The 13,887-nt window shown below is 35.7% G+C and overlaps 1 non-coding gene across 1 annotated transcript; it reads left to right on the plus strand.

Moving 5' to 3' along the window:
* The first annotated feature begins 7,903 nt into the window (after nucleotides 1-7,903).
* Nucleotides 7,904-8,010, plus strand: LOC128295868 (small nucleolar RNA R71). The gene has a single exon (XR_008286417.1). It is a non-coding gene; the product is annotated as a small nucleolar RNA R71 (small nucleolar RNA).
* Nucleotides 8,011-13,887: the final 5,877 nt, after the last annotated feature.

Below are 13,887 nucleotides of genomic sequence, written 5' to 3' on the forward strand. Positions count from 1 at the left end.
TCACACTTTTCGCTTTCCTATGCTCATCTAGATATAAAACATGAAATTAAAGGATTAGGAGCATCAAATTCATTAAATGTTATGATAAATCATCTGAAAATATGCCAAGCATGGGATTAAAAATATGTTACTTTTGAGGTTTATCAAATATCCCCACACTTAAGCATTTGCTTATCCTCAAGCAAAATCCTCCTCTCACAATTAAAATAAATTCTTCTCAACTTATAATTCTCTTAAAAACTATTACGAAGTAATCCACAAGTAATCATACATTGAGAGCTCAACTGAAAGAACATTAAAGTTTCAAACGATCCAAGTTGAGCATTTTAATCATAAGATCATAGGTATCCCCTTTATCCAAGTGATTACCTTTAATTCCAAATCGACAAGGGTTGACATTTTCACTGAGGATTCACTCAAATCACTCAAAGTGTTTAAGGTTCAATAATTAAGCACTCAATAGTCAAACATGAAAAGTTATTACCATATGCTTGTATGAAAATCAAATCTCCATCACTATAAATGAGATGATACACAAATCAAGAGGTCTTTAATAGGGTTGTAATGGGGCTTGGGTTAAAGGTGTGGATAAAGGATGAAAAAGAGGGTTAGAATCAAGATTAATTTAATAAATTACCAAACTTAGAAAAATAAAGCTAATTACTGAATTACAAACAAGTGCCAGAATTAAAACTATCCAAAACTAATGCAATGAGCTTTTTCTCAAAATAATAACTTTAACTTATCCAAGCTATTTATAACAATATGTAATTATATGAATATAAATATACATTTTTTTAAGAATAATAATAATAATGGAAAGTATATAATAAGGAATAATTCAGCAACTGAAATGGACGAACATAGTTAGGTAATTAATCAAATCAAATCTTGATAAAAATAGAGTCAATAAAAAGGGAGAAATTCTTAACGAGTCAAAAAGGGTTAAGTTGTGGGTTATCATTAAGGGGAAAATCAAGAAACAATGATTAAGGCTCAAAGGGGTTCACTAAGGGTCAATTATGTTGGAAGGCTTTTTATGGGGTAAGTGGGTTAAAACCTAAGTGCCTTTATCATCTCAGTATATCAAATCAAAGGTGTGGTCTCGACATGTATAATCGAATCAAGTTCTAGAATAACAAATCAACATTGACTCACTCATAACCATCAATAAAAGTGAGAAAGAAATATATATGCTATAAATGGCTCAAAATCTCACAAAAATTATGGGGATTTGATGTCAATCCTATAAATTCAAAACTTTAAGATATTACCTAGATTCAGGGAAACAACCTAGCAATTTTAATTCTCAAAATTGCAACTTATCATGCTTGATTCTCTATTGTCCTCAAGTTTAAATAATCAATGCATAATTGCCTATGTTTTAATTCAAAACATATCAATAAAAATCATAAATCAATCAAAATTCATTCTAATAGTAATATGAGAAAATTATTTGAGAACAAGATATAATTCAGAGATTTTCTAATAATCATAATATCATAACCTCCCCACACTTAAGATGTACATTGTACTCAATGTACAAAGATAGATAATAACAATATAAGCATAATATCATAAAAGAGGGGGAGAAGTGAAACTGCCCTGAATTTGGATGTAGTCCTTGGAGTAGCGAAAGCGGGTTTATAGACATTGGAACTAATATGCATGTGGAACTAGGCAGAGGTGAAGGTGGTGGTAGAGGTTGGGTTCCACAATCACAGTGCCAAGCGAAGAGGTTGTCGTGGTGGTCGGTGTCGTGGTGGCTATGGTCGTGGTCAAGTAGGACATGGCAGTCATGGATTATCTTTCCCCATAGGATTGTTTGTATATTCCTGAGTAGCACCAATCGACTGAACCTTTTGAAACTGCGATATCACCAGTAATGTTTTAGGGAGTTATATCGAAGGGATTGTTATGGTTACTCATAAAGAAACAGCCATATAAACATGAAATTCAAAATATACTAATATAAGTCTTTTAGAACATGAAATTAAAATAAAAATAAAAATAAAAGGAAAAGAAAAACAAAGTAAAATAAATGGACTCAAAAGTAAAATAATGTAAAGGAATTAGAGGTGCAAAAGAGGAAACCGATAGTGGTGGTCAGTGGTGGTCGCGGTGGTTTATTGTTGCTAAATGGTGGGAGTCTGGTTTAGAGGATGGGTGGTTGTGTGAGCAAGGGAAGAGAGGGGGTCATGGGCTGTGGGGGTGAGCAAAGAGGGAGAAAGGGAAAGGAAGAAAGAGGACGGAAATGGGAGTGGGGGTGTTGGTTGCCTGTGGCTCGTCGGAAGATGGTGGCTGGAGTAGGAAAGATAAATAGTGAAAGAGGGTGTGATGGGTTAATAGTGGAGTTTAAATAGGAATGGGGGGAAATTAGGGTTAGGGTTTTAAATAAAAAGGGGGCCACGATTGTGCAGGCCCCTTTTTTGACCACACGGTCGTGGCCTATGCCCATGTGTCTCACTCTTAGCCTGTGTTTTTTGTGAAATTTTAAGTCAATATCGTCCACGGCCTGTGGACATACTCGTGTGTCCAGGCCATGTGGAACACATGGCCGCATCATACGGCTGTGTGCTCTCTCATTTACTTATCCTACGCCCGTGTTCTGTAATCAGAATTGTCCACGGCTTTTGAGCATGGCCGTGGGATATGCCCGCTTTCCATTCTGATTTAAAAATTTTCAAAGTGTGTGCTCAGGTTCCCACACGGCCTCAGGCACACCGTGTTTCATGACCGTGTGGGTTACACGGCCGCATCGCACGGCCGTGGTGATTTGTCGCATTCCGTGCCTCTGCCAATTGTTGGAAAATTTAAGTGCAGTTTGACCACGGTCTGAGACACGCCCGTGTCCAATAGCCGTGTGGTTTGCACGGCCATATCGCACGACCGTGGCTCATTATCGCAGCCCGTGTGTCATCCTATCTCAGGAAAATGTTTGTCCTATTTTAACATGGCCATGGACACGCCCGTGTGTCCAAGCCGTGTTCGCCACTGTCGAATATCAATATGAAGGTTGTAATAGTTTTCACGGCTCAAAGCATGCTCATGTTTCCAACCCGTGGTGAGCACACGGCCTAGGACATGCCCGTGTGTTAGGCCGTATGTGTCAAAAATACCTGCATTTAAACTATGAAAAAAGAATGAAAGAAAAATAAACTTATTTAGTGGAGTTAGTGCTCGGGTTGCCTCCCGAGGAATGCTTATTTAAAGTCTAAGCTCGAATTTACCTTGTCCTATATTTAGGCAGGTTCACAGAGCCGTAGTTCCTCTCCATTATCTTTAAAATCCTCACCGTTATAAGGTTTAAGATGATGTCTGTTTACCTTGAAAGTACCTTGGGTTGGATGGCTTACCTCTACTGTGCCATATGGAAAAATGGTTTGGACTATGAAAGGACCTGACCATCGTGATTTTAGCTTCCCAGGAAACAATTTAAGCCTTGAGTTGTATAGTAGGACAAGATCTCCAGCTTCAAATTGCTTGTGTTACTTTAAACAAGCATCATGGCAGTGCTTCGTTGCTTCCTTATATAATCGCGAGTTCTCATACGCATTAGCTTGCCATTCATCTAACTCGTTCAGCTGCATCAATCTCTTCTCACCTGCGAGTTTGGGATCAAAGTTTAGGAATTTTATAGCCCAAAATGCTTTATGTTCTAGTTCAAATGGTAAATGACAACTTTTCTCATAAACAAGTCTGTAAGGAGATTTTCCTATGGGGTCCTAGAAAGCAGTTCTATAGGCCCATAAAGTATCATCTACTTTCATTACCCAATCCTTTCTATTTGACTTTACAGTCTTTTCTAGGATACGTTTAAGCTCTCAGTTTGCGACTCCGACTTGTCCACTAGTTTGAGGATGGTAAGGGGTAGCTGTTTTGTGGTAAATTCCATATTTCTTAGGGGTTTTATCAAATTGAGCATTGCAGAAATGAGTACCCCTATCACTGATAATTGCTCTAGGTGTTCCAAATCGAGAGAAAAGCTTCTTAAGGAACCTCACCACCATTCTAACATCATTGGTAGGTAAAGCTTGGCCTTCCACCCATTTGGACATATAATCAACGACTATTAAGATGTATTTATTCCAAATGAGTTAGGGAATGGTCCCATAAAATCAATACTCCATACATAAAATATTTCACATGAAAGCATGTACGTTTGAGGCATTTCGTTATGTTTAGAGATATTACCTGTTCTTTGGCATTTATCACAAGAAGTAACATACCTGTTGGCATCCTTAAATAGTGTGGGCCAATAAAAACCTGATTCGAGTACTTTATGTGTGGTCCTAGTCCCACTGTAATGTCATCCAGTCGGTCCTGAGTGGCACTGTTCCAAAATATTAATTGCTTCTGACTTTGTAACGCATCTTCTGATGACTTGATCTGCACATATACGGAAAAGAAAAGGATCCTCCCAAAAGTAGTTTTTAACATCAGTAAAGAATCGCTTCTTTTGCTGATATGTCAACCCTTTTGGTGTAACATTGCAGCTAAATAATTCGTAATGTCTGCAAACTAGGGTTCCTCGGAGTCAGATATAGCAAAAAGTTGTTCTTCAAGGAACGAGTGATTTATCTCATGTTCATCAAGCTCCTTAAAATGTGGGTTTTCTAATCTAGATAGATGATCTGCTGCAAGATTCTCCGCTCCCTTCTTATCTTGAATTTCTAAATTGAACTCCTGCAACAATAATATCCATCTTACTAGTTGAGGCTTTGCATCTGTTTTAGTAAGGAGGTATCGAAGAGCTGAATGGTCAGTGTAAACAACAACTTTAGATAATATTAAATATGGTCTAAATTTATCAAATGCAAAAACCACAGCCAACAATTCTTTCTCAGTCGTTGTCTAATTTTCTTGTGCGGCTGTCAATGTCTTACTAGCATAATAGATCGGTTGAAAATGTTTGTCTTTTAGCTGTCCAAGAACCATACCTACTGCAAAATCACTTGCATCACACATTAGTTCAAAGGGTAAATTCCAATCAGGTGCAACTACAATTGGAGCATTAATTAATTTATCCTTAAGAGTATTAAATGCTTCTAAACATTCCTAATTGAAATTGAAAGACACATCTTTTTCTAGTAAATTCGTTAAAGGTTTAGCTATTGTAGAAAAATCCTTGATAAATCTTCTATAAAATCCAGCATGACCTAAAAAACTTTGAATAGCCTTAACTGAACTAGGGGGAGGCAATCTTTCAATAGTTTCAACTTTTGCTTTGTCAACCTCGATCCCCTTGCTAGAAATTTTGTGGCCTAACACAATCCCTTCACGAACCATGAAGTGACATTTTTCCCAATTCAGTACAAGGTTCGTTTCCTCACATCTTATTAGAACTCGTTTTAAATTTTTAAGGAAAAGATGGAAGGAGTTATCAAATACCGAGAATTCATTCATAAATACCTCTATAATGTCTTCTACGGGTTCATCAAAAATGTCCAACATGCATCGCTGGAAAGTAGCAAGGGTATTACATAATCCAAAAGGCATTCGATAATCAAACATACCGTACGAACATGTAAATATAGTTTTCTCTTGGTCCTCAGGAGCTATTGGGATTTGGAAGTAACCAGAGAGTCCATTTAGGAAGCAACAATACATATGCCCAGATAATCTTTCCGACATCTGATCAATGAATGGTAAGGGAAATTGATATTTTCTTGTGGCATCGTTCAATTTCCTATAGTCAATGCAAACTCTTCATCCTGTGACTGTTCACGTTGGGATCAATTCATTCTTCTCATTAGCCACAATAGTCATGCCTCTTTTCTTAGTGACAACCGTTATAGGACTTACCTAAGAACTGTCAGAAATAGGATAAATAATTCCTGCATCTAGAAGTTTAATTACCTCAGCTTTTATGACTTCTTTTATGTTAGGATTCAGTCGTCTTTGAGTTTGCACGCAAGGTTTATATTCATCTTCCATTAAAATTTTATGTGTGCAGAAAGAAGGACTGATCCATCTTATGTCAAAAATTTTCCAAGCTATAGCTCTTTTATGCTCCTTCAACACTTGAAGTAACTAGTCCTTTTTGGTTAACTGTAAATCTGAAGCAATAATTACTAGTAATGTGGAGTTATTTCCAAGAAATGCATATTCTTGGTGATTTGGTAATTGCTTCAATTCCAATTTAAGAGGTTCTTCAACAGAGGGTTTTAATTTTAATTCCTTGTTTACCTCAATAACCTCATAGCTCTTCTATCTCAGTGAAGACTCATTAGAATTTAATTCGACTTTTGCCTTACCTAACGCAGAATCATCATCATTTTCCTCCTCTCATTGGGCAAGGCACAGTTCCAACATGTCCTTATGAATAATTTCCTATATAGAATCTTGAGTAGCATGATCAATAGAATCAATAAAATAACATGAGTCATCTTGTTCTCTAGAAAATCTTATGGCATCATAAATTTTAAAAATAATGTCTTCGTCACCTACCTTAAGCACAAGTTTACCGTCACCCACATTAATAACAGCCCTAGCAGTGGCTAAAAATGGGTGACCTAAAATTAAAGGCACCTCAACATCCTTATCCATGTCAAGCACAACAAAATCAACAGGGAATATGAATTTATCTACTTTTAGGAGTACATCTTCAATAATTCCCCTAGGATATTTAACATATCTATCAACTAGTTGAATACTCATCTTAGTAGGTTTTGGTTCCCCAAGGCCAAGTTGCTTGAACATTTTGTAAGGCATCAAATTAATGCTAGTGCCTAAATCAGCTAGTGCCTTTTCAACATTTAAACTACCAATTAAGCAGGGAATAGTAAAACTTCCTGGATCTTTTAGTTTGGTTGGTAGTTTATTTTGAAGTATGGCCGAGCACTCCTCGTTGAGTTCTACTGTAGAAAACTCTTCAAATTTCCTTTTATTTGTTAGAAGCTCATTCAAAAATTTTGCATATGTAGGCATCTGCGAGATAACTTCAACAAAAGGTAAGTTAATATGCAACTATTTAAAAAGTTCAAGAAATTTACCGAATTGTGCTTCCATGCGGTCTTTCTTCAACTTTACTGAATACGAGATTGGTGGTTTATATTCCCTCAGCACTGGTTTTTCACTTATTTCAGGTTTTACCTCCTCATCCTCTTTTCTATCAGCTTCTTGTGGCAGCTTCTTTTTAGATTCAGCTAATACTTTCCCACTCCTTAGTGTAACTGCTTTCACAGGCTCTTTTGGATTGGGTACGGTGTAACTAGGCAGACTCCTTGGTGGTCTTTCTGAAATCATCTTAGCCAACTGTCCTATTTGATTCTTTAGCCCTTGAATCGATGCTTGTTGATTTTTAAGTGCTGTTTCAGTGTTTTGAAAATGAGTTTCCCCTACTGAAATGACAAAGCTCTTCAAGGTTTGGCTTTTTCTCTTGCTGTTAAGGTTGTTGTTGGAAGCCTGGAGGGGGTGGTGGTCTTTGATTCCCTTGGCCTCCCCATGAGAAATTTGGGTGGTTCCTCCACCCTGCGTTGTAAGTGTTACTGTAAGGATTATTTTGAGGTCGAGGATTATTACCCATATAATTTATTTGCTCGTTCTCCATATTGGACCGTAGGGTAGGTATTTCGAATTGTTCGTTCCACCTCCACTTGCATCGCACTGCATTACTGGATGTACCTGCGTAGAACCAAATAAATCATCAATCTTTCTACTCAAAAGTTCTACCTGATTTGAAAGCATAGTAACCGAGTCGACGTTAAAAATGTCGACTACTTTTTTCGGTTTTGTCCTCATGACTCGCCACTGATAATTATTCAGTGACATCTCTTCTATGAACTCATAAGCCTCTTCAGGTGTCTTATTATTGATGGTTCCACCACCAGCTACGTTGATCATTTGTCTAGTTGAGGGATTCAAATCATTGTGGAAAGTTTGAACCTGTAGCCAAAGAGGTAACCCATGGTGAGGGCACATTCTCAGTAAATCCTTGTATCTGTCCCATGAATCATAAAGTGTTTCTAAATCCATCTGCACAAAAGAAGAAATATTATTCCTCAACTTCGCCTTTTTAGTTGGCGAAAAATATTTAAGCAAAAATTTTTCGGTCATTTGTTCCCAAGTAGTGATTAACCCTCGTGGTAATGAGTTCAACCATTATTTAGCCTTATTCCCTAATGAAAAGGGAAATAACCGAAGGCGAATGGCATCGTCATAAATGCCATTGATCTTAAAGGTGTCGTAAAATTCCAGAAAATTTGCTAAATGAGTGTTTGGATCCTTGCCCTGCAAACCATCAAATTGAACAAACTGTTGTATCATTTGAATCGTGTTAGGCTTCAGTTGAAAATTATTTGCAGCAATAGTAGGTCTAACTATACTCGATTCAGCATCTATTAAATTGGGTTTAGCATAGTCATACATAGTACGAGGAGCAGGATTCTGATTCACTAGATTTGTGGCAACCACAGTAGGTAGCGGATTATTTTGATTTTCAGCCATCTCCTTGGTGTTATTGGTATCGTCCTCGTGCTTTTCCTCTATATATCGTAGACTTCGCCTTATCTCTTTATGATTTCTATGAGCTGTGCTTTCAAATTTGCTGTCAAAAAGTAGAGATCCTGACGGGTTTCTTCTAGTCATAAACTATTAAAACTTGCCGAAAGCAAATAAAAGAAAAAATAGTAATTAAAATAAAAAAATTAAATTGCAATAAAAATAAAAATGGTTGAAGTAATAAAAATTAAGTGTTCCTAATATCTTAGCCCCCGGCAACGGTGCCAAAAACTTGATGGTCACTAAACTAACTAAAAATTTGACTAAGGCAAGCGCACCTATCGAACAGTAGTATAGTTACGAAAATATTGTATCCACAAGGACTAAAAGTACTAGTAATTACTATCTTTTTATTATCTAGCCTTAGAATTAAAGAGATGTTTTTAAACTAAGATTAACTATCTAATTAACTAAGAACATGACAGAGATTGAAGTTGGAAAATACTTTTGGAAAACTGATAGAAAAGACAATACCGAAGAATCCATCTAGACTTCACTTATTACTTTGAATTAGACGATTTATTCACTTGACTTAATTCGTAGGAATCCCTAGCTTATGTTAATATCTCTCTCGAGACTAAAAACAACTGACTCTAGGTTGATTAATCGAAATCTCTTTCTAATTAAAACCCCTATTGTCGTATTAACTCGATTTATGGACTCCCTTATTAGATTTGAATCTAATCCAACTGATTTATGTCATCTTATCTCTAGGATTGCATGCAACTCTGCTTAATTATGGAAGATCTACTCTTAAACATAGACTTTTGCTCCACTAAATAAGCACATCAAAACCTAAATTAATATCCTGGAATATTAAAGCAAGGATTATAACTCATAATTAAGAATAAGAACAAGTATTTATCATATGATTCAAATAGTAATAAGATCTGTCTTAGGTTTCATCTCCCTTAGGTATTTAGGGAGTTTAGTTCGTAATAATTAGGAAAAACATCTCAAAATTGGGAAAACAGCAAAACATAAAGAAACCCAAAGAACTTCTTAGGAAATTGAATAGGGATCATCAGTTTGAAATAGATCCTGCTTCTGAGCTGATTCCGTTGGCTGTCTTCGAGTATTCCCTGCCTTCTCCTCTCTGTGTCCCCTTTGATCCTCTTCTCTTGTGTTTAAATAGACTTTGGAATGCCCAAAATATCCTAAAATTAGCTTTTTCCGAGTAGAATTAAAATAGGTCTTGATAGGGACACAGCCGTGTGGCACGCCCGTGTAGTGCTCAAGCCGTGTACAATTCTGATATGGTTTTAAGTTGGCACGGCCATTATACACGGGTGTGTGGTCTGACCGTGTGTCTAACACGGGCTTGTGGATTACCCGTGTGGAAGTGTCTGGGTCGTGTACAGCACTGGAATAAACCTATTTTGTCCGTTTTTGGCCTTTTTCTCGCACTTTTCCCTTTCATATGCTCATCTAGATATAAAACATGAAATTAAAGGATTAGGAGCATCAGATTCACTAAATCTTATGATAAATGATCCAAAAATGTGACAAGCATGGGATTAAAAATATGTTACTTTTGAGGTTTATCAATCATCACCGAATAGCCTTTCAACTACCAAACATCATTTTTTTCTTTGTTCTTTTGCAATAATCTTTTTTTGTTTCGAAAATTCTAATATTAGTAAACCTGACAAAATAATAATATGAATTCACAGAAAAATATATAACATGTAAATGAAAAGGAAGTAACCGAACTAAACTTGTCTTAGTACCATTACTAGAAGAATAGGTGGAAAATAAATTGGAACAAAAATTTCATTCTTTTCTGCCAAATGTGAACTTAGATTTTACAAGAAAGTAAATCAAAGGTTATTGCTTTTGCTAATTTTACAACCAAAATAAATAAAAAAACAAAATAAAAGTGCAACTTTTAATTAATTGGTAAGTAGGACTTGGAATGAGAAAAAAGGAGCACCTGATGTGTCAAATGAGTGATAAAAGTGACATCGTAACCATTCTGGTCCGTAGCAAAAGCTGCAACAATGGCTTGGAATCACCAATAAAAAAACTGAAACCAAAATTGTTTGTTTTACCATGGAAAATGAAACAATTATAAGGGAAAAAAACTCAAAAGAGCTCAAAAAAGTTGTATTTTTTGATTAAATTACAATAATAAGGTAGACATCTCCTTTGGTGTCGAAAGCCATGAAAACAACGATTCTTGTGATGTATCGATAGCATAAGGATGCAAAGATTGCCACATGGGAACTTCGGGATAGCCAACAAATAGAACTAAGCTCATTGTATATAAGAAGAAATGGATATTCAAGCCACTTGGAAAAGCAAATTTCAAAAATTGTAAAAATATAAAAACTAAACATAACCATATTAAACTACATGAACTAAATTCATAGGAACTAATAGTAAAAAGCCCCCACATATTTCAGCTATTTATTTTTTTAATAACACATTTAATATAGGTATACTAAGGTAATCCTCTAAAATATACTGAACACAACAAAAGGGATAATTAAATTCAGCAACTACACAACATTAGAAGATCTTTTGATTAGGAAAAGTCATAATAGCAAAAGCTATTTGTTTTGCACCACAGCAAATGAGTTAAGCGTCTTTGAGATGTTTCTAAATAAATCTCATTTAAAAGGTAGTTTTCCAAAAACAATGACAAATAAGTCCATATTCATCATAAGCAACCAAAATTCCTAGTGGATTACCTTAGTATGTCACACCCTTTGCCAGGCCATCGAGCATCCATATCGAACCAAAGAATTGCTTACTTGTAGAAAATAATAAAATTAAGTCAGAGTTAGATGATGATCGATATGAGACAGTGGTAAATGAATGACTTAGAAAGCAAAAGAGAAAGAATAATTTGATAAACCAATCCTATTTGAATTCCCAAATGATTTAATGAATTCAAAACTGCAGAAGCATTTAGAAAGGTCAATGAGCAGGTTTCAAGAATAGTAAGAAATTCAACATAGCCTAACTTGAAGGAGAAACTAGGGGCCTTGGTAGATTGCCAACCATTTAGTCCATTGCTAAACATAATAGTAAAATATAATGCTAAACAAATAACAAACTGGAAACAAGACTACAAAAGTTCTAAAAAAAAATCATTTCTTTGAGTACAACAATGTTAGAAAAATCCTTCCTTCGAACTTTTGCCCACTTGAAAGATGATCTAATCTAACATGAGGTTTACAACTAGTATTGAATTCCATGCCATTTTAAAGTTCATAAGTAATGAAGAAAAATGGAGAAAAGAGAAACCTAAGAGAAGTAGAACAAGTAGGGTAGGGAGATAGTCGGATTGGAGTTGAACAGTCAAGTGAGGGAAGATGAATCTCTTCTAACAAACGATAATTAGCAAAATTCCAAGCATTATAATTTTTAGAGGAGACTAGGTTCTCTGCACCCGGTTACCGCCAGGATATCATTTTCCCCGACAATGATTTAGTTATGTTAGAAACGAAAGATGTTTGGTGTAGAAAGTGAATAAAACAATACAAAAGAGAAAAGGGAGAGATAGATTGGAGATATGGAACGAGTGAATTTGATTGATTTGGGGGAATTTGTGTGGGAAGAATGTGATGGTGAGGAAAGGTGGGAATATTTTCTTTGGATTTGGATTAGGAATCGAAAGAGATTAATTTGAGAGAAAGTCTACTCCTTTTTACCTTTCCCCAAAATTTAATTAATTAATTAAAATATTATTTTAATCCCAATTGGACATCCAAGTTGTCATTTCAAATCTATTTAGATTGCCACGTAGGATTACCGTTAGGGAGGTAATGGAGCTTAATGGCAGAATGACCACTTTGTAACAAAAATATAACGTAAGTGACTAAAACGTAACATTTCAAACATAAGTGACTAAAATATAACCTGAGGTAAATAAAAGTAACTATTTTTGTAGTTTACCCTAACAAAATTTTTCACTTTAAGCACCAAAAAACTTTGAAATTTAGACATTCATGTTCAGTTCCATTTACATTTTGGTCACTATAAGTTTATGAGCTTACGAAATTCCAAGCTAGCTACCAAATTAGTTTTTTTCTTTCTATTTTCCACTTACAATTTATAAAATATCCACCTCACTATTTTTAGGGGCTAATTTCTTTTCATTTAGTCACAAACAAAGTATCAATGACTCTAAACCCTAGTCATCACCATCAGGTCCACTACTGCCTGTCATCAGAGCATTAATCAGAGACCACAAAGCAGTAGCCCAAAGTCCCATTTTCTCACCCAATGGTTTAAATTTCTCCAAAAGGTGTCTAAAACTTTCGAAAACCTAAGCATATATTCAAAGAAAAAAACCCTGATCTACCCCCAGCAGCCATTCAAACCTTTATCATCACTTTAAAACCTAGGCATATCACTAAGCCCTATTTTTTTCTTTCCAAGCATATTTACATATCTGTGTTCCCTTGACCAGCAAAGTCATGAAACGTATCTTGATGGGAAGAAAATCACTAACAAAAATTGGGGTTTTAGACTCATCTAATAGAAATGTTTCCATCTACTTTTAGCATTAGTTCTTAAGAAAGAAGATAACTCTCCCTTAACTTAGCTTGAGTGTCCTTTTAACTTAACTCAAGTTCTTATGGGAACTTGGGAAACGTCACATCAATGCTAAATTTTCTTATCCAAAATCAGCCACTTCTAAAAAACTCATCTGGTTATTCCTTTAGCCTTTAACCCTTCTAGTTCACGCTTAATCAGTTTCCAACCAGCTTACATCGCAAATTAACTAGTATGGGACCACATTGGTTACAATGTGTACTATGGCGTGGACTCATATCCTAAGAATCATATTACATAGCCATAAGCTTATTTCCCTACTCATAGTTATCTGACATGGAATCCCTATACACTTATTTTCCTTTCAGAGTCCACCCACTTTATACATCCTAATGGGCTTTTGGGTGAACACTGCTTTGTTAGCCATATTTCTTTATAACTATGCACTCTATTTATATATATACATTCTTGTCAATTCTCCTTGATTCGTCATACTTACCTTTCTTCAGCGTTAGCAATAAACTTTGTTGTAACACCCCTAACCCATATCCAATGCCGGAATAAGGTTACGAGGCATTACCAATCAATCACAACATAAATCATTCACAAATTCATTATCATATAATTATCAATCAAACATTATCACAATGTCCCTTATAAGGTTTTATGAGACCTTAAAACATGCTTAGAAGTGCTTCGGGACTAAACTGATAACATTTGCAAACTTTAGGAAACTTAGAAAATTTTCATACATTTAAGGGTTACACGCCCGTGTGAATAGGCCATGTGCCTCACACGATCACCAGACATGCCGGTGTCACAAGCCGTGTGAAAACAAGGCATAATACTGACTTCACCACATGACCAAGGACACGCCCG

The sequence above is a fragment of the Gossypium arboreum genome, chromosome 7 (genome assembly GCF_025698485.1).
Source record: "Gossypium arboreum isolate Shixiya-1 chromosome 7, ASM2569848v2, whole genome shotgun sequence".
In the NCBI taxonomy this organism is placed as follows: Eukaryota; Viridiplantae; Streptophyta; class Magnoliopsida; order Malvales; family Malvaceae; genus Gossypium; species Gossypium arboreum.